Source organism: Macaca thibetana, chromosome X, assembly GCF_024542745.1.
Source record: "Macaca thibetana thibetana isolate TM-01 chromosome X, ASM2454274v1, whole genome shotgun sequence".
Taxonomy (NCBI): Eukaryota; Metazoa; Chordata; class Mammalia; order Primates; family Cercopithecidae; genus Macaca; species Macaca thibetana.
This window is the reverse complement of record NC_065598.1, coordinates 127,939,294-127,965,810: the sequence shown is the minus strand read 5'-3', so window position 1 is coordinate 127,965,810 and position 26,517 is coordinate 127,939,294. Positions and strand designations below refer to the sequence as shown.

General features: G+C 40.9%; 1 protein-coding gene across 3 annotated transcripts in view; it reads left to right on the top strand.

Moving 5' to 3' along the window:
- Window positions 1–26,517, top strand: part of HS6ST2 (heparan sulfate 6-O-sulfotransferase 2) — a 349,965-nt gene that overhangs the window by 17,561 nt on the left and 305,887 nt on the right. The gene's annotated exons all lie outside the window — the stretch shown is intronic.

Here is a 26,517-nt window from a genome sequence, read left to right as displayed (position 1 = left end):
GAGGTCACATGACATCTGTTTGCTTAAAAGAGTCTGGCACTTCCACCTCTCTCTCTTGCTCCCTCTCTTGCCATGTGACACACTGGTTTCCCTTCACCTTCCACCATGATTCTAAGCTTCCTGAGGCCCTTGCCAGAAGCAGAAGCCAGCACTATGCTCTCTGTACAACCTGCAGAACTATAAGCCAGATAAACTTCTTTTTATGTTACCGAGTCTCAGACATTCCTTTACAGCAACACAAATGGACTAATACAACATGCTTATGTTATCTGTAAATAGATACCTTTATTTCTTACTATCCAGTGTTGATGAATTTTATTTCCTTTTCCTGCCTAACTTCCTTGGCTAGAATCTCCAGTAAAATGTGAACTAGAAGTGGCTATAATGAGCTCCTTTATCTTGTTTTTGATCTCAGGGGAAAGCATTCAGTCTTTCATTCTTTTTATTATTTTTTGAGACAAGGTCTCACTGTCATTCAGGTTGGGATGCAGTGGCATGATCAGAGCTCACTGCACCCTCAACCTCCTGGGGCTTGAGGAAACCTTCCACTTCAGCCTTCCAAGTAGGAAGAACTATAGGCAAGGATCACTACGCCTGACTAATTTTTAAATTCTGTGTAGAGATGGGGTCTTGCTATGTCTCACAGGCTGGTCTTGGACTCCCAGGTTCGAGTAATGTACTGCCTCGACCTTCCAAAGTGTTGGGATAACAGGTGTGAGCCACTGCTCTCTGCCCAGCCTTTCACTATTAAATATGTTAGCTCTAGGTTTTTCCTAGGTGTCTTTATCAGATTGAGGAAGTTCTCTTATTCCTAGTTTGATGAGTGTTTAAAAAAAAATGAATGGATGTTGGATTTTGTCATGATTATTCTGCATTTCTTGAGATAATTGTGCTTTTTCTCTTTATTTTTTATTTATTATTATTATTTTTTGAGACAGGGTTTCCTTTTGTTGCCCAGGGTAGAGTGCAGTGGCATGATCATGGCTCACTGAAGCTTCAGCTTCCTGGGCTCAAGCAATCCCCCCACCTCAGCCTCTTGAATAGCTGGGACCACAGGTGTGCATCACTATGCCCAGATAATTTTATTTTTTATTGTAGAGATGGGGTCTCACTATGTTGCCCAGGCTGGTCTCAAACGCCTGGGCTCAGGAGGTCCTCCTGCCTTGGCCTCCCACATGCTGGGATTACAGGTTTAAGTCACCACACTCTACCTCTTCATTCTATTGATACAGTGTTTTGCGTTAATTTACTCCCAGGTATTAAGCCAACGTCACATTCTCTTGACAAATGCTACTTAGTCATGGTGTATAATCTTTTTTTATATATTGCTGGATTGCTTAGATTTTCTTCTAGTATTTTCATAGTTTCAGGTCTTATGTTTAAGTCTTTAATTTTGCGTTGATTTTTGCACATGAGGGCTAAGGGTCCAGTTTTATTCTTCTGCATGTGGCTATCCAATATTCTCAGCATAAGTTATTGAAGAGGGTGCCCTTTTCCCAATATATATTCTTAGGGCCTTTGTTGAAAATCAGTTAGATGTAAATACACAGATTTTTTTTCTGGGTTCTCTACTCTGTTCCATTGGTCTATATATCTGTTTTCATATCAGTATCATGCTGTTGTGGTTACTATAACTTTCTAGTATAATTTGAAGTCATGTGGTGTCATGCCTCCAGCATTGTCCTTTTTGCTCAGTATTGCTTCGGCTGTTCAGGGTCTTCTGTAGTTTCATACACATTTCAGAATTTTTTTTTTCTATTTCTATGAAGAATGTTATTGGTATTTTGACAGGGATTGCATTGAATCTGTAGATTGCTTTGGGTAGTGTGGACATTTTAACAATATTAATTCTTTCAATCTATGAACATGTGATGACTTTCCTCTTTTCTGTCTTCTTCAATTTCTTCAGAGTTTTATTGTTTTTATTTTACTTCCTTGGTTAAATTTATTCCTTGTTATTTTATTTTTTTGTAGCTGCTATAAATGGAATTACTTTCTTGATTTCCTTTTCAGCTAGTTTGTCAGTGGTGTATCAAAACACTATTGACTTTTGTATGTTGATGTTTGTGTCCTGCAACTTTACTAAATTCATTAAATATTTCTAAGATATTTTTAATGGAATTTTTAGGGTTTTCTATATAAAAGACAATGTCATCTGCAAACAGAGACAGTTTGACTTTCTCTTTTTCAATTTGGATGCATTTTATTTCTTTTTTTTTTCTTTCTCAACTTTTATTTAAGGTTCAAGTGTACATGCGCATGTTTGTTAGATGGGTAAGTTGCATGTCACTGGGATTTGGTGTACAAATGATTTCATGACCCAGGTAGTGGGCATAGTATCTGACAAGTAGTTTTTCAACCCTCATCCTCCTTCCACTCTCCACCCTCAAGTAGGCCCTGGTGTCTATTGTTCCTCTCTTTGTGTCTAAGTGTACTCAGTGTTTAGCTCTCACTTATAAGTAAGGACATGCAATATTTGGTTTTCTGTTCCTGTGTTAATTTGCTTAGAATAATGACCTCCAGCTGTATCTATATTCATAGGAGACATTGGTCTGTAGTTTTCTTGTGATGTCTTTGTCTGAATTTGGTATTAAAGTAACACTAGTCTCACAGAATGTGTTGAGATATATTCTCTCCTCTTCTATTTTTTTAAAGAGTTTGTGAAAGCTTGGTGTTAATTCTTTTTAAATTTTTGGTGTAATTTACTAGAGAAACATATGGGTCTGGGCTTTTCTCTGTGGTAAGTTAAAATTATTTATTCTATCACTTTACTTTTTATAGTTCAATTCAATTTTTTATTTCTTTGCGAGTTAATTTCAGTAGTTTATTGTCTTTCTGGTAACTTGAGCGTTCTTTCCAAGTTATCCAGTTTATTGGCATACAGCTGTTCATAGCATTACCTTATAATTCAATTTATTGTTAAAGGATAGTATTTATGTCCCCTCTTTCATTCCTGATTTTAATAATTGAGTCTTTTCTCTTTTTTGTTCAGTATAAGTTCTGTTTTATCAATTTTGTTGATCTCTTCAAAGATTCAATTTTTGTTTTCATTGATTTTATTAATTCTTTTTGAACTCTCAATTCCCTAGAATCTATAATATTTCTTTTCTTCTGCTTGCTTTAGGTTTGGTGTGTTCTTCCCTTTTCAGTATCTTATGATATAAAGTTATATTAGTGATTTGAAATTTTTCAAATTATAGCTGTAAATGCCTACATTTTCAAAAAGAAAAGATTTCAAATCGTTTCATTCCATAAGCTTTGATATGTTTTGTTTTATCCTGTAGGTTTTGGTATGTTTGGTTTCATTGTCATTTGTATCAAATAATTTTCTGATTTCCTTTGTGATTTTTTTCCTTGACTTATTGGTTATTTTGCAGTGTGATGTTTAATTTTTCACGTATTTGTGAATTCCCCAAATTTCCTTCTGTAAATGATTTATAGTTTCATTCCACTGTAATTGGAGAACATATGTTGTATGATTCAACTATTTTAAATATGTTGAGACTTCACGACCAGTCTGGGCAACACGGCAAAACTCTATTTCTACCAAAAATACAAAAAATTAGCTGAGTGTGGTGGTGCACACCTGCAGTCCCAGCTACTCTGGAGGCTAAGGTGGGAGGATCATTTGAGTCCTGGGAGGTGGAGGTTGCAGTGAGCCGAGATTGTGCCGCTGCACTGAAGCCTAGATGACAGAGTAAGACCCTATCTGGAAAAAAAAATATGTTGAGACACATCTTATGTTCTAACATATGCTCTATCCTAGAGAATGTTCTGTGTGCATCTGAGAAGACTATTTTGCTGTTGGTGGTGGAGTGTTCTATAGATGTTTGCTAAAACTTGTTAGTTTATTGTGCTGTTTAAGACTTCTATTTCTCTATTGATCATTTTCTAGTTGTTCCATCCATTATTAAAATCGGGATATTGAAGTCTCCAATTATTATTATTGAATTATCTATTTTTTCCCTTCAGTTCTGTCAGTTTTTACTTCATGTGTTTTAGGGATCTGTTGTTAGCTGCACATATATTTATAGTTGTTATGTTTTCTTGATGCATTGTTTCTTTATCATCATAAAAATTCTCTCTCTAGTAATTTTGTAATATTTATTTTCTCTGATATTAGTATAGCCATTCCATATTTCTTGTGGTTCTTGTTTCCGTGATATATTTTCTCTTCTTTTTCCTCTAAAGTTATTTCTGTCTTTTTCTATGTATAATGTGTGTCTCTTGTAGACAGCATATAGCTGGATCTTGTTTGTTTTTTTATTTCATTCTGGCAGTCTGTGCTTTTTGATTGGATTGTTTCATCCATCTACATTTAACAATATTAGTGATATGGCTTGATTCACCTTATTTTGATTTTCTGTATATCTCATGTCTTTTTTGTTCCCCTATTGCTCCTGTACTGCTTTGTCTTATATTAAGTTAATGCTTTCCAGTGTAACATTTTAATTCCCTTAATGATTTTCTACTGTATTTTGTTGTTATTTTCTCAATGTATTCTCTAGGGATTAACCTATATATATTAAATTATCAGAATCTACTTCATATTTATAGTAACTTAATTACAATAAACACTGTAAGTGCTTTTCCTAGATAGCTCTGCTTCTTCTTCCCTCTTTTATGCTGTCATTGTTATAAATTTTACATCTATACATGTTACAAACTCAGCAGCGCATTGTTATAATTATTACTTAATAAAATTTTATGTCTTCTAAAGAAGGTAGGAGAAGTGAGAAAACAAGTATATTTATTAAGTTTCTTATAAACCATGTTATATATCATTACTGGTTCTGTTTGTTTCTGTGCATTTAAGTTACCATTTTGTATTTCCTCACTCCAGTATAGTCTTGCTCCAAAACATTTATTTTGGTTTGTTATTGTCATATGTTAAATGTATATATGTTATGGTCCCAACAATACAATTATATACCTATTATTTTATGATTGCTTTTCAAAGTTTGTTGTGAGAAAAAGGGAGTAAATATGCATTTATACTGTATTTTATTATTATATTATTATATTATTATTATTACTCCATTATTTTGTTATTACATTATCTTCAAATGAGCTGATTTTTTCTTTCATGTGGACTTGAATTACCACCTGGTCCCATGTGCTTTCAGCCGGAGAATTTTTCTTTATTATTTCTTGTAATGCAGGACTGTTAGCATGAGATTCTCTCATGCTAACATGAGATATTTTGTTTTCTGTGAATGTCTTTATATTGCTTTCAGTTTTGAAAATATTTTTGCTGGATATACAGTTCTTAGTTATTGGTTTCTTTTCTTAAGCATGTTGAATGCCATCCCACTGCCTTTGTCCTCTATTGTGTCTGATGAGAAGTTAGCTGTCAATGTTATTGGGGTTCCTCTGTGTGTGATGGGTCACTTTTCTCTTACCGCTTTGAAGAGTTTCTCTTTCTCTTTTTAACATTTTTAGTATGGTATGTCTGTGTTAGGATCTCTTTTTGGTTATCCTACTTGGAGTTCATTGAGCTACTTGCATGTGTAGATTAATTTTTCCTCCAGCATAGAGAAAGAAGATTTTTTTTTTCTGTTGCTTTCTCCTTCTGGTACTCTTCCTTTAGGTGTATGCTGGTGTGCTTTTTGGTGTACCATAGTTCTCTGAGGTTCTGTCCATTTTTATACCTTCTTTCTCGCTCTGTTTTCAGATTGCATAATGTCTACGGAAATATCTTCAAGGTTGCTGATTATTTATCCTGCCAACTCAAATTGTCTGCTGAAGCCTTGTAGTAATTTTTTTTTTTTTAATTGAGACAGAGTCTCTCTCTGTCACCCAGGCTGGAGTGCGCTGGTGCGATCTTGGCTCACTGCAACCTCTGTCTCCCTGGTTCAAGCAGTTCTCCCACCTCAGCCTCCTGAGTAGCTAGGATTACAGACGCACGCCACCATGCCCAGCTAATTTTTGTATTTTTAGTAGAGAGGGGGTTTCACCATGTTGGCCAGGCTGGTCTCCAACTCCTGGCCTCAAGTGATCTGCCTGCCTAGGCCTCCCAAAGTGCTGGGATTACAGGCATGAACCACTGTGCCCAGCCCTTGCAGTACACTTTAAATTTCAATTATTCTTTTCAACTTCAGAGTGTTCATTGGTTTCATTTTTATAATGTCTATATTATATAACATAGACACTATATTATAGAAAACACATAAAAAATATATAAATAAATATATATTATAGAATATAGAATATATGTAGAATAGAATATATATTCTATTCTAAATACAGAAATATATTATAGAAAAAATATTATATATAATATATAATATTATATAATATAGACATAATATCTTTTAACAGATATTATATATTTAGTGAGACATTGTCATTATACCTTCCTTTACTTCTTTAAGTATGGTTTTCATTAGTTTCAACACTATTTCTAAAGGCTGCTTTGAATTATTTGTTAAGTCTGACATCTGGGCCGTCTCACAGATAGATCCCATTGCTTGCCTTTTTCTCTTGTGTATGGGTCACACATTTCTATGTCTTTTCATGTCCCATAATATTTTGTTGGAAACTGGACCTTTTGAAACTCTGGATAATGATTCTCCTCCACTTTCACTGGGTTGTATATTTGTTGCTGTTTGCTTATTTATTCTGGGACTTGTCTGAACTATTTTACTAAAACCTATTTCTCCGCTGTGTGAATCCTTTGATGTCAGAGGGCTGTCTTGGGCATATGCAGAGTCACAGTGGGATAACAGTTTTAGCAGGGATTTCTTTGTGTCTTTCCCTGATATTTCTGTTAAACAGTCTGCCTCTGTTGTTATCACATCTATCTGTTAGACTCCACGAATTGTTGGGTGATTGCTGTATTGTTTTTGACAATATCCTGGGGCATCAATTGTTCCACAGTCTGATTCAATTAAGTCTGGACACTTTTGCTGGGGTATTTTTTGAGGCCAGTCTTTGAGATTTGTTCTAACCCCAGAAGGGCTCTTGTTTGCTGGCTCTTTTTCTGATTATCTAATGTTAGCTTCCCTATGATTTAGCTTGTCACTGTTACACATCCTCTTAAATGCTTATCACCAAGATTTCAATTTTTTTCTTAGAGGACCTTCAGGGTTGTACTTTCCCTTATGCTATAATAAAAAGTCACTTCCTTTGGGGAGAGCTTTGGAGCTCTCTGTTTTATGGCCTACCTTTCTCTTAGTGTACAGTGTCTGAGCCATTGCTTTGGAGTTGGAGGCAAGGACAGGGATCTTGTTTCTCTCAAAATGACACTGCTTCTTTTCTAGCCAGGTATTCATGGAGTCAGTATCCTCTGGTCTTCTCAGTTTGCCTCTCCTGATGTGGAGCCTCTTTGCTAATAGCGAGCTAGACCAGTGGTGATTGGGGATTCAGTGCTGTTGCTTTGCTATGCCTGAAGTACAGTCTCCATCCTATAACTAGAGACACTATTGAGGAAGGGAGCCCCTGAATTCTTGGCCATGCTTGCCTGGAGTTTAGCCTTTGCAACAAAGAGCTGATGTTGATGAGAATTCTGGAGCCCTTGCTCTCCTGGGGAGATACCATAGCTCTTGACTGGGAGCTAGGGATTGTGGGTATCTCCTCTTTTTGTCCACACCCACCTGTACTGGTCCTGCTGGGTGAAGGGGAGAGAGTAGATCATGGCTCAAGTGCTACAGACTCTCCTTCTTTTTACCAAAGGTTAGTAGACTTCCTTCAATAAATCCTTCCTTATTTGCTATATGCATTAAGAACATTTCCAGAGACAGTAAATGACTGCTTTAGAATTTTCACCAGTATGGTTGTTTTACTGGGGAGAGGCCTGCAGAGCTATGTCACAGTTTTCTTGGTTTTAGGTATTATGGATGATTTTTTTTAATTGGTTCCAAAACATATTATACATTATGTTCAGGGATGCTGGGTCCTATTTAAATCTTTTATTTTAGCAAGCAGTCTCCCTGTTTAGGTTTAGCATGTAGGTCTTGGCCTACTTTTTTTGGCTGTGGTTCCACTGTGAGTTTAATTTTCAGAACGTTTGTGGTGTTATTTAGGTCTCTTCTGTTTATTTAGTATTATTGGACTTTCACTGGTCTCTGTTAGTGCTGCCTAAGGAAGCCAAGGGCTTTCCCCAAGCCAAGCCCTTGGGTGTCTTTTGGTGGGGGAGGGTTGTATTGAGATCCTTCTTATAGTATTATCCCAGCCTGGTGTCTCTGGTTTGGGGAGGAAAGTCTTGGGCCCATGGGGACTAAGAGGCCTCTTAGACCCATATGCTTGCTGCAGTTGTCTCTTTTGATAGCTCTTTCAGCCTGCCCCAGTGTCTCTGGGCAGGGGAGGAGAGTGTCAGGCCAATAAGGACGAAGAGCCTTTCCAGTGGCTGGGTGCAGTGGCTCATGCTTGTAATCCCAACACTTTGGTAGGCCGAGGTGGGTGGATCACTAGAAGTCAGGAGTTCGAGACCAGCCTGGCCAGCATGGCGAAACCCTATCTCTACTAAAAATACAAAATTAGCCAGCCATGGTGGTGCACATCTGTAATCCCAGCTACTAAGGAGGCTGAGGCATGAGAATCGCTTGAACCTGGAAGGTGGAGGTTGCAGTGAGCCGAGATCACGTTGGTGCACTCCAGCCTGGGCGACAGAGCAAGGCTCCATCTAAAGCAAAACAAAACAAAACAAGAACAACAACAACAAAAACAACAAAAAAAAACTTCCTAGAATGGGCTACTTGCCACAATTGGGTCTCTTTTATTGGTTCTGCCCACCCATCTTGATGCCTCTGGGAAAGGGAAGAGAGTCTTAGGCTCATGGGGGCGAAGGAGCATCCTGTATCTAGCTGTTAGCTATAACTGAGTCCCTTTTTCCACTTCCGTCTGCTTATCCTGATGTCTCTGGGGGAAGAGGAGTCTTGAATCCTCAGGGACAAAGGACTTCCTGAAATAGTCTCCTACCTGTGGTTAGGTCCTGTTTGCTTAATTTGGTTTTGTGGACCTTTTGCATATCCTTGTTGTTTTTCTCTCTAGTTTTTCTATCAGTTTTCCAGAGAGGAGGTCGAAGTTTCTAACTATAATTGTGGATTTGTCTATTTCTCCTTTTAGTTCCATCAGTTTTCACTTCATATATTTTGCTTTTCTGTTCTTTGTTACACACACATTTAGAATTGTTGTGTGTTCTTGGTTGATTGACCCTTTTATCATTATGTAATGTCCCCCTACATTCTTGGTAATTTTGTGTTCCAAAGTCTACTTTACCTAATATTAGTATAGCTGCTTATTGCTTTATTTTGATTGATACCTACATGATGTATTTTCCTATTTTTCAGTGCCTTCTTTTGCTTGTTTTATGTATTATGTCAGGCTGGAGTACAGTGGCTATTCACAGGTGTGATCACAGCTCACCGCAGCCTCGAATTACTGGCCTCAAGTGATCCTTCCACCTCAGCCTCCCAAGTAGGTAGGACTGTAGACTCACACTATGGCACCTGGCTTGTCATGTGTGTTTTTTTTGTAAAATCTAGAATTAGTTGGAGGAATAGAGAGAAATGTGTATACTCTTGTCTTGTCCAGAACCAGAAATTTAGTTCACCTATTTCTGTTTTCTTGAATGATCTGGGTTGGCTTTTTAAGTCTTTGAGGCTCCGTGTTGCACTCACCTAATTTTAGCTCAATAATATCATGTTACTGAGTCTACCACTCTGTACATCAAAGGCTGTAGTGGCTCAATTTTTTTTCAGGGATCAAATTTTCTAAGTCCATATATTTTTATCAAATATGCCCCCAGCCTTTTGTTGCTTTGGTTGCATCTGTCCCTCCATTGCTTTTGTAGGCATTTGGTTTTGGAGAGTTGCAATGATGTATGATCTGCAAATCTCCATCTGCTGCCACTGACTCAGCATGAATAGAAACAAAAATTGACTATAAATAGGTTGACACCAAGACAGACCTAATAACATGGCCTATTTGTATTAAGTTGGACTCTTTGCCATTAATTCATTCAGTATGAAGTGCTTACTGTGTGCCAGGATCTGTGTTAGGTCCTGGGGTTACAGAGCTAGCAGTGCCCATAGGTACTGATTTTGGAGAGTTCACAGACTACTGAGAGGAGACCATCAAATAGGGTGCTATGATAAAGGTGAGCACAGGTTGCTGTGACAATAGAGAACAAGGTTCTCAAATCAGGGTAGGCTCTGTTGATGGAGGTGACACCTGAGTTGAGTCCCTGATATAGTTTGGATATTTGTCTCTGCCCAAATCTCATGTTGAAATGTAATCCTCAATATTGGAAGTGGGGCCTGGTGGGAGGTATTTGGATCATGGAGGCAGATCCCTCATGAGTGCCTTGGGCCATCCACTTGGTGATAAGGGAGCTCTCACTCTGAGTTCACATGAGATCTGGTTATTTGAAAGTGTGTAGCAGCTGAGCAAATTGGCACATGCCTGTAATCCCAGCATTTTAGGAGGCTGAGGTGGGAGTTTGAGGCCAGAAGTTTGAGACCAGCCTGGCCAACATGGTGAAACTCCATCTTTACTAAAACTACAAAAATTAGCCAGGCATGGTGGTGTGTGCCTGTAATCCCAGCTACTTGAGAGGCTGAGGCAGGAGAATCGCTTGAACCCAAGAGGTGCAGTGAGCCGAGATTGCCCCACTACACTCCAGCCTGGGCAACAGAGTGAGACTCTGTCTCAAAAAAAATAAATAAATAAAAAGTGTGTGGCAACTCCTCTCGACCACTGTCTCTCTCCTCCTCCTGCTTTTGCCATGTGACATGCCTGCTATCCTTTCACCTTCCACCATGATTGGAAGCTTCCTGAGGCCTCCCCAAAAGCCAAGCAGATGCTAACACCCTGTTTCTTGTACAGCCTACAGAATCATAAGCCAATTAAACCTTTTTTCTTTATGAATTACCCAGTCTCTGGCATTTCTTTCTTTTTCTTTTTTTTTTTTTTTTTTTTTTTTTTTTTTGAGACAGGGTTTCACTCTGTAGCCCAAGCTGGAGTGTAGTGTTGTGTTCTCTTATCACTGTAACCTCTGTCTCCCAGGCACAAGCGATCCTCCCCGCTCAGCCTCCAGAGTAGCTGCAACTACAGGCACACACTATGATGCCTGGCTAAGTTTTTGTATTTTTGGTAGAGACAGGGTTTTGCCATGTTGCCCAGGCTGGTCTCGAACTCAAGCATTTCTTTATAGCAATGCAAGTATGGCCTAATACAGTCCCCAAGGATCCATAACCGGGCAAGGATTGGGGGAAATCTTAGGAAGCAGCATGAGTAAAGGGAGAGTTACAAGAGAAAGTGTAGCTTGTACTTATGGGCTGGAATGAGATCTGTGACCTCAGAATTTGATAAAAACCAGGACACTTAGAGCCCTGTAGGATATGCAACTTATTTTGTACTTTAGTCTGAGAGCAGTGAGAAGGCATTGGGACTTTTTAAGTAGAGGAGTCATTTAATTTGATTTGTGTATTTACTGAATTCCTCTGGCTTCTGTGTGAAGGGGCTGGAGAGTGGCAAGAATACGGCAGTGAGTTAGAAGGCTGTGGGGAGCAGCCCAGGGAGACAGGGTTGTGGCTTGGCTTGGGGAAGTGATTGTGGGGATGCAGAGAGGAGAATGGATTCAGGAGGTTTGGGAGGAAGAATAGAAAGAATGCTGCAAGTAAAAGATATAGATGGTAGGGATGAGAGTGAGGAAACAAGGAAGTTTCTGCCAAGGATTCTGCCTTGAGAAGACTGGAGAGGAAGCTGTGATAAGCAGGGCAATGGGAGAGAGTCTTTGTTTACATGTGGAATTTGGGGAGACTGTGGAGTCGCCATGTTGAGATGCCCACAGGCAGTGGATCTGTGGATGGGGAGGTCAGTACTGCAGACATAGACTGGCAGGGATTTTTGTTTGTTTGTTTGTTTTGTTTTGTTTTTGAGATGGAGTCGCCCTCTGTCGTCCAAGCTGGGGTGCAGTGGTGCGATCTCAGTTTACTCCAACCTCTACCTCCTGGGTTCAAGTGATTCTCCTGCCTCAGCCTTCCGAATAGCTCGGATTACAGGCACACCACCACGCCCAGCTAATTTTTGTATTTTTAGTAGACATAGGTTTTCTCCATGTTGGCCAGACTGGTCTGGAACTCCTGGGCTCAAGTGATCCACCCGCCTTGGCCTCCCAAAGTGCTAAGATTATAGGCATGAGCCACTTCACCCAACCAGATTGGGAGTTTTGAGGTGCTTTGTCTCATTTATCTCACTTAAAATAATTTCAAAATACGTTAAAAGGAAATGTTATTTGCAACGCATAGACAGGTTTTCCTCGCTAGTTGCTAAGGATAAAATCGAAACAACTGGACCTAAACAGACAAGATTGGAAGAGGCTGTTCTGGACCAAATGGGATGCTAAACCTCAGAATGGATTGACAAGAGAAGGCCATGCAGAATGGTGAGAAGGTCCTACTTACAAGGCCCTAAGTGAAGGATACCTGGAATGCCTCTGAAGACTGGCATTTGGATGCCCGTTCCTTCCCATTACAGTTGCCAAGCCCAAGAGCAGTGGAGAACAACTGCACCTTCTTGCCATGAAGTGTGTACACTGGAAAAAAGTAAATGCTTGCATTTTCTTTTTCCTCTGTTTCTTTTCTATATACCACTCTCCAAAAACATAGATTTCTCTAGATCACAGTTGTTCGTGGAGAAGTGAGAGTGACAATTTTAGGGTAAAAAATTTAATATTGTGGGAATTATCTCTAACCAGTGAAATTACTAATGAAGATATTTATTCTTGGGAATCTAGAATCAGCTATTTAAACTTTCTAGGATTTGGAGTCACACAGACCTGAGTTCATGTGATGGCTCTTTCACTTACCAGTCGTGAGACTTTGGGTTATTCACTGCACCTACTTCTGATCTTCAGTTTCCTCATTTGTAAAAGGAGAATGCTACTTCATGGGACTGTTTTGAGACCCAAATACTGTATGGTAAGTGAGAGGGATTTATTAAGTATAAGTTGCTCTTTAAATGTTATTTAATCATTATTTAGCTTCTGGTTTCATTCTATTAATAACATTTTAAAGTGTTATTAGAAAAATTGTAAAATTCTTGCTAATATTAAAATACATTACTTTATTTAAAAGTAACTCCTAATTCATGTCCACCTAATAACAAAGAATATCATTAGGGGGCTGTAAACAAAAAAATCAAACTGTTCTTTCTTTCCTCTATACACTCTGGTCATCAAAATGTGTGAATTTTTCCCACACAGACCAATACTCTGACACTAGCTGGGTGTCTTACAATTCAATTCAGTACTGAAACTAACCAGTGTTAGTGCAGGCCCCATAGATTAAGGACTCAGTCCCACAAGTCTGCCCCCTCCCCTTCAGACAGCAATCACAAGTCCCAGGTTGTCACCTGTACTTCTGGCTGTAAATCAAGGTTTCCATGACCCCCTCCTTAGGTTTGACAACTTGCTAGGACAGCTCACAGAACTCAAGGAACACTTACTTACATTTACTGGTTTATTATTTAAGAAAGGATACAATAAAGGGTACAGATGAACAGCCAGATGCCAAGGTACATAAGGAAAGGTATGTGTGGAGGGATGCAGAGCCTCTTGTCACCTCCATGTGTTCACCAATATGGAAACATTCTAAACCCTCTCTTTTTGGGGTTTTGTGGAGGCTTCATTAGGCAGGACTGATTAAATAATTTGTCATTGGTAATAATTCAGTCGCTCTTTTTATCTTCTCTTTTGAAACAGGGTCTCACCCTGTCACCTAGGCTAGAGTGCAGTGGTGCAATCACAGCTCACTGCAACCTCTGCCTCCCGGGTTCAAGCAATCGTCCCATCTCTACCTCCTGAGTAGCTGGGACCACAGGCACATGATCTCACTTTCTTTTCCAGGCTGGTCTCTAACTCCCAGGCTCAAGCAATCCTCCCACCTCAGCCTCCTGAGTATCTGGGATTACTGGCACACACCACGACACACGGCTAATTTTTGCTTTTCCTAGAGGCGGCGTTTCACCATGTTGCCCAGGCTGGTCTGGAACTCCTGAGCTCAAGTGATCCGCTCACCTCAGCCTCCCACGAAGTCCTGGGATTACAGACGTGAGCCACCACGCCTCATCAATAACTCAATCTTAAACCCCTCTCCCTTTCCTAGAGGTGGTGGGGCTGGTCTGGCTGAAAGTTTCAACCCTCTAATCACATGGTTGGTTCCCCTGGCAACCAGCCCTCATCCTCAGGCTATCCAGGAGCCCCCAGCCATCAGTCATTCATTAGCACACAAAACATTTATCACTTCAGAGATTCCAACAGTTTTTGGAGGAATGAAAATCAAAATATATATTTCTTATTATAAATCACAATACCAAAGTGATTATTGGTATGTATGTTTTTAATTTTAGGCTAAGCGAGAATTGATTCTATTCGAATTTTTCCCCAGGCTTATAGGAACACATTTGAGGGCATCCGTTGATGCCTCATTAACTGTTTCAAACCTAAAATGTGTCAAATGCTGTGACTTTGTAACTATTGTTGATCTTCCCTTTAGCATGAAATATTTTAATGATCTCAAGACATTTATATTATCAGATTTTTGCATATATTCACTAAACTTTGGTATTATTAATGGTCGCGATGTGTCCCATAAATATTCCTGGTTTCCAACTTGAGTTGGATTTAAAGAGGCAAAATTTAGCTAATGTGCCATACCTGAAGGAAGTTACATACTGTAGCTTGCGATGCTGTGGGACAGCTGAAGAGCAAGGCTTTACCTGGTGATAGATTTTAACTGGGGAATAGTTATTGTAAAAAAATTTTGATTTGTTTAGACTGCAAGATATGCAGGCTAGCATTGGATGCTTGAAAGGAAAATTACATTTTTACTGAAATCCAGGTGGTGCAAAAATTTTATGGACTTCTATGGATATTTCTTGATGCCTAGAGATTTGTTTTTTTAATTGCAAATATGAATTGTCTATTTACAGATGCTATTACATATGGAGGGGGCCTGTGGTGTATGGCACTGTTCCTTGTACTAATGGTACCCAGGTTCCATTCTCTGCTCAGCTCGGTGACTCTAGACAAAGCCCCCGAAGTGCTGTCTGCTTCAGTCTCCTTAATGGCGAAGTGGAAATGAATACCTACTATCACTTAACTCATGGAGATGTTGGACTGATAATTAGATCATGCCTTAACAGCACTTTGAGCTCTATTGAAAAATATGTTGTCTCAAATTAAGTAGAGTCTATGGTTTTGTAAATATAAATATATTGCCAGAAAATAAATCACTGGGGGAGCAAAACACGTAGACCAAATATAACAGGGATTAGTAACATCAGTAAGCATAGTTGGGAAAAGATGGCACTAAAGCAAGCCAAGAAGAAAGTGTTGCTCTTGTAAACCAAAAATAAAATGCTGAGACCCACCCCCCCAACCATCTGAATGGACTTCCTCTTCGACCAAGGAACTCTTAAAATTTAACTTGAAAGACTGGTTCAAGTCATGACAGGATGTGGGGGTGGGACATGCCTCATCATTACCTCTCTGGCATTAACATCAACACAGACCTTAAGTCTGATAAGAAGCATTTACAATCTGTTCTCTTGGAATTTTGCTACCTGGAGACTTCCTCTGCACAATAAGAACTTTGGTCTTGACAATCCTTTATCTTAACCCAAATATTTCCTTTCTATTGATCCTAGGTCTTTAGATAAACTCAACCAGTTGTCAATCTTTTTTTTTTTTTTTGAGACAGAGTCCAGTTCTGTCACCCAGACTGGAGTGCCCTGGTGTGATCTTGGCTTACCGCAACCTATGCCTCCCAGGCTCAAGTGATTCTCATGCCTCAGCATCCCAAGTAGCTGGGATTCCAGGCATGTGCTACCACGTCTGGCTAATTTTTGTACTTTTAGTAGTGACAGGGTTTCGCCATGTTGGGCAGACTGGTCTCGAATTCCTGGCCTCAAGCAATCCACCCGCCAAGGTCTCCCAAAGTGTTGTGATTACAGGCGTGAGCCACAGAAAAATTTTAAACCTACCTATAAAGCCGGAAGCTCTCCCCTTCAACTTGTCCCGCCTTTCTGAACCGAACCAATATATTTCTTAAATGTATTTCATCGAAGTCCCATGCCTCCCTAAAATGTATACAACCAAGCTGTACCCCAACCACCTTGGGCACACGTTCTCAGGACCTCCTGAGGGTTGTGTCATGGGCCATGGTCACTCCTATTTGTCTCAAAATAAATCACTTCAAATATTTTGTAGAGTTTAACTCTTTTCATCAACACTCTGCCAAAAGGAGCCCTGTAATGTTGGTCAGATTTGGACAAGGACCATGGCCATGTGGCTTAAATGGCATTTGCTCACTTGTTGGTAATGAGTTGCATTTAAAGAGGTGAGATAAGTGGAGACAACCAGCAACATCGGGCACCTGTGGACAAAAAACAGCGTTTTTGTTTGAGCCAAGGTGATACTATCCACATCTGCCTAGAAAGTTGTTTTTTTGTTTGGAGTAGCTGGGACTGCAGGTACCCGCCACCACACTTGGCTATTTTTTTTTTTTTTTTTTTTTTAGTAGAGACGGAGTTTCACCATGTTAGCCAGGATGGTCTCGATCTCCTGACCTCGTGATCCGCCCGCCTCAGACTCCCAAAGTGCTGGGATTACAGGTGTGAACCACTGCACCCGGCCCTGCCTAGGAAGTTTTTTGAAAGAGTGTTTATTTGTGAAAATGAAGATGCTTCTTTATGTCTATAGCTTTCTGGCTTTACTCCTTTCAGAGATCTGACTTGTAAGGCAATAGATAGAAATGATGGCTCATCACCATCCAATGAGCCAAATTATTTACTCCATAAAATATTATCCTACTTTCTAACTCCAACCATACAATTTGAAGGAAAGAAGCCCAGGGGTCCTGATTAAGCCATTGATGTGTCTGGCTGAAGGATGATATGGGCTTCTCATTGACTGAGCTAACAACATGACCTGCCCAGGCAGGATCCTGGCTGACTCCTAACTCCAGGATGAAAGCAGGAAGGTAAACAGTCTTTGGGTAATTTACTCAAATTGTAACCAGTGAATACCTCAAGCATGGCACTTACCGTGCTATAGTGTAATTGCCTGGCTTTTGTTTTTGCTTTATTTTGTTTTGCCTGTTGGGAGTTCTCTAATACTTCAAACATGGCACTTACCATGCTGTAGTGTAGTTGCCTGGTTTTTGTTTCTGTTTTCTTTTGTTTTACCAGATGGGAGACTATGTCTTTCATGTCTGTCTTCCTGGTGTCTTTGTCCGCATTAATCAATTATTGTATCTTGAATAAGCAAAATTGTAATTTTCAAGCACCATAAATTCAACCTGCCAAATGCCAGATCCAATATTTTGTCTTTCAGGGGATGGCACTACAGCCATCTTTTCAGGAACCTGAGTGTTTTCCAAACCAGCACTTTTCAAACTTAACTATGCATATGAATCACTGCGTTTTGTGAAAATGAAGATTCTGATTCAGTAGGTCAGGGGTGGGGCATGAGATTCTGCGTTTTTAACAATCTCCCAGGTGAGGCTGATTCTGTTGGTCTGTAGACTACACCTTAAGTAGTAAAGATCTAGACCCTGGTCTCTACCTTATCTGCAAAATTTAATCCATCGCCAAGTCATGTTGTCTCCATCTCCTTTGTCCCAACTTATGTCTGTTTCTCTTGCCACCACTTTAGCTGAAGCCTTCATCATTTCACTGCAGAGATTATTGCAATAGCTTTCATGTAGTCTACCTACTGTTTATCCTTCATGCCACTGTCTACACTGCAGCCAAGATGATATCTCTCAAATACGTCTTTGGGCATGACAATCCGTTGTTAAGGGGCTTTCAATGTAGGCTGAAGTAACAGCCCTTCTGTGGTTAGATTGCCTTTATATTGGGTGGGAGCAGAGGCAGGGGCAAAACAGTGTGAGAACTGAAGAGCCAAGAGCTTAGAGTACTGGTGGACCAGTAATAAGGACCAATCCATGCAGACGGAGCTTCCTACAGTTTTTGTCTCCTCTATCCATCTAGCCAGTTGCTGGTTAGCTAGCTGGGCAGGCATCCAACATGCCAAAAGTATTGGCTCTTGGACCAGACAAGCTTTTTCATGTCATTTACGCTAAAACTTGATATCTATTCTTTCAGAGCCTCTGGCAGATAAGATGCCTTGCTGTTTTTTTCTTTTAAATCAAAATGTTAGCTAGTCTGGGTCCCATCAGTCCAAAATCCCTTGCTCATGTTCCTTTTCCATTTGAATTACTGAGAATTTTAGTGTACATAGATCAACAATTTGTTCCATATCCTGTACCTAAAAGATGTTTTGCCATTTCCTTTTTCTTCCAGATTTTTTTTTTCTGTGTTTTTGGTTGGGGTTTGGTAGATGGTTACTGTGTGCATATTCTCACGGAAGTGTAAGCATCGATGATACTGAACCTGTCCTGGGAATGGGATGCACTGCCTTGGGTGGCTTCAGGAGATTAGCACACTTCCAGGATGAGGCATTTTCATTTCCACCTTAAAGAAGGAGCCCGCTGTGCTTTCTGAGACCTACTGTATCTGTGATGGCAGGGCTTCAGGAGACAAGAAGAAGAGGAAGGCATCCTATCCTTTTGGTGGGTGGATGGACGGGCCGAATCTATCTCAGAAATTTTTAATTTTTAACTTCCCTGTCACTTTCTAGTCTTCAGCCAGCCCCCCACCGTCTACCTCCCACCTCTGGAGTATGACTTCATTCAGAGGAGAATGCTGAGCTCTGTTGACATTTGGTAGAATTTGTTTTCTTCTCTCTTTAATTTAGCAACTAATCACAGGGGTTGTTCTTTGTTCATCTTTCCAGGATTTTCTGTACGCTGACTAATGCTTACAGCTGGCTCTCTCTGGAGAGGAGTGCTGGGAAGATCAATCGAATGAAATCTTAAAGGGTAAATCAGGTTTTCAAATGTGTTCAGGCAGCTTTAAATCATTTCAGTGGGAAGAAGTGCTTACAAGGGCAGAAATTTGCCCAGTGAAATGCCTCCCAATGGCAACAGAGCAATCACACCTTGAATGGCTGCTTTGTAGCCTGAGTGTCCAGTTCTTCTGAGATTTCCAATGGCCATTTACAACTCAAGAGTGAGGGAGAAAATGAAGTGCATTTGACTTGAAGGAATTCACTAATGTAAGATCAAAGTTGTAAAAACTGTACCTGAATATGCTCTATCAAAGGGCTGTATGCCGATGTTAAGAAAGGGAAGCTGCACAAAATACCTCTTTTCAATAATTCCACATTTTCTTTAGTTTTTCAGCTCCTATAAATCTCAAGAAGTAATTAACATGAAACCTATATTGTATTTCAGGAAAAACTCTAGAGAGTCTTCCTTAGGCCTTTAGAAGTCAGTGATGCTGTTTTCTGTCTTCTTAGAAGTCCTAAAATGAAAAATTTTGTCATGGAAATTGACCCATTCAAAGCAGAGAGTTTATGTGACTTTATGGGATAGGAAATTTGAAAATCGCATCTCATCTTTTATTTTCTGTTATCATGTTAAACCATGGTTGTGCCTATGGGATTAAGTGAATATTTTAGCCACTTGCATTAAATGATTAGCCAGTCTTTTCATAGTGACATTTGGTTGTATGTGCTGCTAGTCCTGCAGCAGTCTAGTCTGCTAGTGGTTAACTATGGAGAATTGGTCAGAGGAGTCCCTCCCCCATTACACATATCTCATTAAAGACTCTCTGCAACTGCCAAACCAGAAAAGGGTATTTATTTCATGATTCATTAAAGAAAACATAATTTGGAAGGCAATTTTGTAAAGTCATCATCAAACATAGTCCACCATCCAGTAGGAATTATCCTCTCATTATCTCTTTTTCTAGAGGGTCATTGATGTTGTTCCCCTCTGTTAGCATGAATAATTAAGGACTGAGTATAAAGAAGTGGTGTGGACCTATGGTCAATCTGAAGGTGTCATCAAAAGAGTTAGCAGGGCCTTCTTGCCTTCAGCAGGCCATTTATTCTGAGCTAACCTGCCAATTGTATTTAGAACAGGGACCATTAACAGGGTGACTGTTTTGGTTGACTGTAAATAGGCTGCAGGGCTTTTTCCAGAGCAAATAGAGAAGCCAGCTGGGCTTCACTAAGACCACCTAGGAAGAGAGATCTCGTCCCACCTGATCACATTCCAAGCAGGTAGCAAATGGGCTCCAATTGAATTGTACTTCTGAAGGCTTTCTGAAGGGGTAGGGGAAAATACCTCCCATCTTAGAAATTATGGCTGCTAGTGGCCAGTTTAAAAAATTACTGGCCCTCAGCACCAAGTGTCTTAGCTTTTTGTCCACCTATAGCTGTCAGAAAGACAAGCTTTGTCCTCCTGGCAAAACTGCCTCTCAAGGTCTATGCCATCATTGTGGCTTGATTTAATCAAGCTACCAGGGTTGCCCCTGTGTCTCTCATCTGGCTCTTCCAGAAGGGACGGTTTGGAAAACTTTCAGAGATCCTGATGATTTCATAGGGGGAGACCACGCTTAAGGAATAAGACCCTCCACACATGGCAGTGAGAGTGGCATGTTCATTGCCACCAAAAGAAGCCCCTCTGTTAAAACAAACCTGATACCAAACAGAGCTAAGGTTGCTTGAGGGCTTCGTATTGTAAGGCCTATGGGCATGCAATGAAATAGGCGATGATGTGGACTCTGAACCCTAAGGAAGCAGTTTAAATCACTAGCTCTGCTGTTTATTAGCTGGGAAACTTTGGGCAATTTATTTCAGTCGTCAGGTCTTCAGTTTCATCATCTCAAAAATTGGGAGGACAGTGCCTGTCTTTATATACTCCTGGACTTGTGTTGAGGAGATCATGGATAAAGTGTGTTGCACACAGTAAGGGCAGTTATCATGGTTATCAGCCACACTGCAGCTAATTGGGCTCTAGTTACCCCATTTATCCCCGGTTAGGTAGGCCCAGGACTTTCTTAAGCTTTTCTCACCTTAAAGTGGAAACAAATTTCCTCTCCTGTAGGGGCCACGTGGCTCTGTTTAAATGTGGCTCTAAATGAGATGTGTGCCATTTGACAGGTCACCTTGTAAGGATACACAACATTTCCAGCCATGTAAAGGTGACTCTAACTTCTTGAAATCCCCTCTTTGAGAACTGCCTTTAGAACTGGTCTTTTTAGTCACAAAAGAAACACCTTTCAACAGGGTCTTTTTTTTTTTTTTTTTTTTTTTTTTTTGAGAGGGAGTCTCCACCCAGGCTGGAGTGCAGTGGCGCAATCTTGACTCACTGCAACCTCCCGTTCCCGGGTTCAAGCAATTCTCCTGCCTCAGCCTCCCAAATAGCTGGGACTACAGGCACACGCCACCATGGCCCTGCTAATTTTTTGTATTTTTAGTAGAGACATGATTTCACCATGTTGGCCAAACTGGTCTCAAACTCCTGGCCTCAAGTGATCTGCCCGCCTCAGCCTTCCAAAGTGGTGGGAATACAGGTGTAAGCCACCATGCCCGGCCTCAACATGGTCATGTTTTGAATATGCTTGGACAGAATCTTGCCACCATTTCTCATAGTCATGTGTATGGTATTTAAACCATAGAATATCAGATTTGTAATGCCCCCTAGAAATCTTCTAGTCCAGTAGTTTTCAAACTATGTTCCCCAGATCTCAAGTGTTTGGAGAAGGGACATCAAGGTCAGGGAAAATCCAAAGCACCATATGTTCTTGATGCTAAGATGCCATTAGTTGTAGTTTGCACCATCAATTAATATTGGCATTTCAGGAATATTAAAAGAGTGTATGCAGTCATTCTAAGACCCATCCTTATTTTAGATATGAACTGCAATTAAATACAGTCTGCATTAGTCAGGGTTCTCCGGAGGGACAGAACTAACAGGATAGATGTATATATACGAAAGGGAGTTCATTAAGGAGAATTGACTCACACGGTCACGAGGTAAAGTCCCGCAATAGGCCATCTGCAAGCTGAGGAGCAAGGAAGCCAGTAGTGGCTCAGTTTGAGTCCCACAACCTCAAAAGTAGGGAAGCAGACAGTACAACCTTAAATCTGTGGCTGAAGGCCTGAGAGCCCTTGGTAAACCAGTGGTGTAAGTCCAAGAGTCCAAAAGCTGAAGAACCCGGAGTCTGATGTTCAAGGGCAGGAAGCATCCAGCACAGGAGAAAGATGAAAGCCAGAAGACTAGGAAGTCAGCTAATTCCGCTGCCTTCTTCCTGCTTTGTTCTAGCCATGCTGGCAGTCAGTTGGATAGTGCCCACCCAGATTGAGGGTGGGTCTGCCTATACTAGTCTGCAGACTCAAATGTTAATCTCCTCGGCAACACCTTCACAGACATATCCAGGAACAATACTTTGCATCCCTCAATCCAATCAAGTTGACACTTAATATTAACCATCACACAGTCCATCATCAAATTAAAGAAATGTAATGTTTTCTGTTAAACAGTATAATTTTACACCTTTGGATAAGGACTGTTTCATTGCTATTTTATAGATTGGGCTCATGTCTATGGTTTCATGTCACAGATTGCTGCTCCTATAGAGTTTGAAAATTGACCTAATCTAGCCCATTTCTTCTGCAGAGGTCCAGACAGGAGAAGGTCATACAGTTAGTTAGCAGCAGGGCTGGGGCTAGAACTCGGGCTTCTTGACTGCCACTCCAGTTCTCTTCACAATGTTATAGTGCGTTTTGTCTACAGCCATATTGCATCACCAGCACAGCTTTCCTTTGCCATGACTTGGTTTGCATGCAGGAATTGTAAACCCATCTTATTAAAAGTTACCAATGATAGACCAGGCCCAGTGGCTCACTTCTGTAATCCTAGCACTTTGGGAGGCTGAGGTGGGCAGATCACAAGGTCAGGAGTTTGAGACTAGCCTGACCAACATGGTGAAACCCCATCTCTACTAAAAGTACAAAAAAATTAGCCGGGTGTGGTGGCAGGCGCCTGTAATCCCAGCTACTCAGGGGGCTGAGGCAGGAGAATACCTTGAACCTGGGAGGCGGAAGTTACAGTGAGCCGAGATCGCGCCAGTGCACTCCAGCCTGGGCGACAGAGAGAGACTCTGTCTCACAAAAAAAAAAAAAAAGTTGAAGGGGGCGGAGCAAGATGGCCGAATAGGAACAGCTCCAGTCTCCAACTCCCAGCGCGAGCGACACAGAAGACCGGTGATCTCTGCAGTTTCAACTGAGGTACTGGGTTCATCTCACTGGGGAGTGCCGGACGATCGGTGCTGGTCAGCTGCTGCAGCCCGACCAGCGAGAGCTGAAGCAGGGCTAGGCATTGCCTCACCTGGGAAGCGCAAGGGGGAAGGGAATCCCTTTTCCTAGCCAGGGGAACTGAGACACACAACACCTGGAAAATCGGGTAACTCCCACCCCAATACTGCGCTTTAAGCAAACAGGCACACCAGGAGATCATATCCCACACCTGGCCGGGAGGGTCCCACACCCACGGAGCCTCCCTCATTGCTAGCACAGCAGTCTGTGATCTACCGGCAAGGCAGCAGCGAGGCTGGGGGAGGGGCGTCCACCATTGCTGAGGCTTAAGTAGGTAAACAAAGCTGCTGGGAAGCTCGAACTGGGTGGAGCTCACAGCAGCTCAAGGAAACCTGCCTGTCTCTGTAGACTCCACCTCTGGGGACAGGGCAATAACAAACACAGCCGAAACCTCTGCAGATGCAAACGACTCTGTCTGACAGCTTTGAAGAGAGCAGTGGATCTCCCAACACGGAGGTTGAGATCTGAGAAGGGACAGACTCCCTGCTCAAGTGGGTCCCTGACCCCTGAGTAGCCTAACTGGGAGACATCCCCCACTAGGGGCAGTCTGACACCCCACACCTCACAGGGTGGAGTACACCCCTGAGAGGAAGCTTCCAAAGCAAGAATCAGACAGGTACACTCGCTGTTCAGAAATATTCTATCTTCTGCAGCCTCTGCTGCTGATACCCAGGCAAACAGGGTCTGGAGTGGACCTCAAGCAATCTCCAACAGACCTACAGCTGAGGGTCCTGACTGTTAGAAGGAAAACTATCAAACAGGAAGGACACCTACACCAAAACCCCATCAGTACATCACCATCATCAAAGACCAGAGGCAGATAAAACCACAAAGATGGGGAAAAAGCAGGGCAGAAAAGCTGGAAATTCAAAAAATAAGAGCGCATCTCCCCCGGCAAAGGAGCGCAGCTCATCGCCAGCAACGGATCAAAGCTGAACAGAGAATGACGTTGACGAGATGAGAGAAGAAGGCTTCAGTCCGTCAAATTTCTCAGAGCTAAAGGAGGAATTACGTACCCAGCGCAAAGAAACTAAAAATCTTGAAAAAAAAGTGGAAGAATTGATGGCTAGAGTAATTAATGCAGAGAAGGTCCTAAACGAAATGAAAGAGATGAAAACGATGACACAAGAAATACGTGACAAATGCACAAGCTTCAGTAACCGACTCGATCAACTGGAAGAAAGAGTATCTGCGATTGAGGATCAAATGAATGAAATGAAGCGAGAAGAGAAACCAAAAGAAAAAAGAAGAAAAAGAAATGAACAAAGCCTGAAAGAAGTATGGGATTATGTAAAAAGACCAAATCTACGTCTGATTGGGGTGCCTGAAAGTGAGGGGGAAAATGGAACCAAGTTGGAAAACACTCTTCAGGATATCATCCAGGAGAACTTCCCCAACCTAGTAGGGCAGGCCAACATTCAAATCCAGGAAATACAGAGATCGCCACAAAGATACTCCTCGAGAAGAGCAACTCCAAGACACATAATTGCCAGATTCACCAAAGTTGAAATGAAGGAAAAAATCTTAAGGGCAGCCAGAGAGAAAGGTCGGGTTACCCACAAAGGGAAGCCCATCAGACTAACAGCAGATCTCTTGGCAGAAACTCTCCAAGCCAGAAGAGAGTGGGGGCCAATATTCAACATTCTTAAAGAAAAGAATTTTAAACCCAGAATTTCATATCCAGCCAAACTAAGTTTCATAAGTGAAGGAGAAATAAAATCCTTTACAGATAAGCAAATGCTTAGAGATTTTGTCACCACTAGGCCTGCCTTACAAGAGACCCTGAAGGAAGCACTAAACATGGAAAGGAACAACCGGTACCAGCCATTGCAAAAACATGCCAAAATGTAAAGACCATCGAGGCTAGGAAGAAACTGCATCAACTAATGAGCAAAATAACCAGTTAATATCATAATGGCAGGATCAAGTTCACACATAACAATCTTAACCTTAAATGTAAATGGACTAAATGCTCCAATTAAAAGACACAGACTGGCAAACTGGATAAAGAGTCAAGACCCATCACTCTGCTGTATTCAGGAGACCCATCTCACACGCAGAGACATACATAGGCTCAAAATAAAGGGATGGAGGAAGATTTACCAAGCAAATGGAGAACAAAAAAAAGCGGGGGTTGCAATCCTAGTCTCTGATAAAACAGATTTTAAAACCATCAAAGATCAAAAGAGACAAAGAAGGCCATTACATAATGGTAAAGGGATCAATTCATCAGGAAGAGCTAACTATCCTAAATATATATGCACCCAATACAGGAGCACCCAGATTCATAAAGCAAGTCCTTAGAGACTTACAAAGAGACTTAGACTCCCATACAATAATAATGGGAGACTTCAACACTCCACTGTCAACATTAGACAGATCAACGAGACAGAAAGTTAACAAGGATATCCAGGAATTGAACTCATCTCTGCAGCAAGCAGACCTAATAGACATCTATAGAACTCTCCACCCCAAATCAACAGAGTATACATTCTTCTCAGCACCACATCGTACTTACTCCAAAATCGACCACGTAATTGGAAGTAAAGCACTCCTCAGCAAATGTACAAGAACAGAAATTATAACAAACTGTCTCTCAGACCACAGTGCAATCAAACTAGAACTCAGGACTAAGAAACTCAATCAAAACCGCTCAACTACATGGAAACTGAACAACCTGCTCCTGAATGACTACTGGGTACATAACGAAATGAAGGCAGAAATAAAGATGTTCTTTGAAACCAATGAGAACAAAGACACAACATACCAGAATCTCTGGGACACATTTAAAGCAGTGTGTAGAGGGAAATTTATAGCACTAAATGCCCACAAGAGAAAGCAGGAAAGATCTAAAATTGACACTCTAACATCGCAATTAAAAGAACTAGAGAAGCAAGAGCAAACACATTCGAAAGCTAGCAGAAGGCTAGAAATAACTAAGATCAGAGCAGAACTGAAGGAGATAGAGACACAAAAAACTCTCCAAAAAATCAATGAATCCAGGAGTTGGTTTTTTGAGAAGCTCAACAAAATTGACAGACCACTAGCAAGAGTAATAAAGAAGAAACGAGAGAAGAATCAAATCAGCGCAATTAAAAATGATAAAGGGGATATCACCACCGACCCCACAGAAATACAAACTACCATCAGAGAATACTATAAACACCTCTACGCAAATAAACTGGAAAATCTAGAAGAAATGGATAATTTCCTGGACACTTACACTCTTCCAAGACTAAACCAGGAAGAAGTTGAATCCCTGAATAGACCAATAGCAGGCTCTG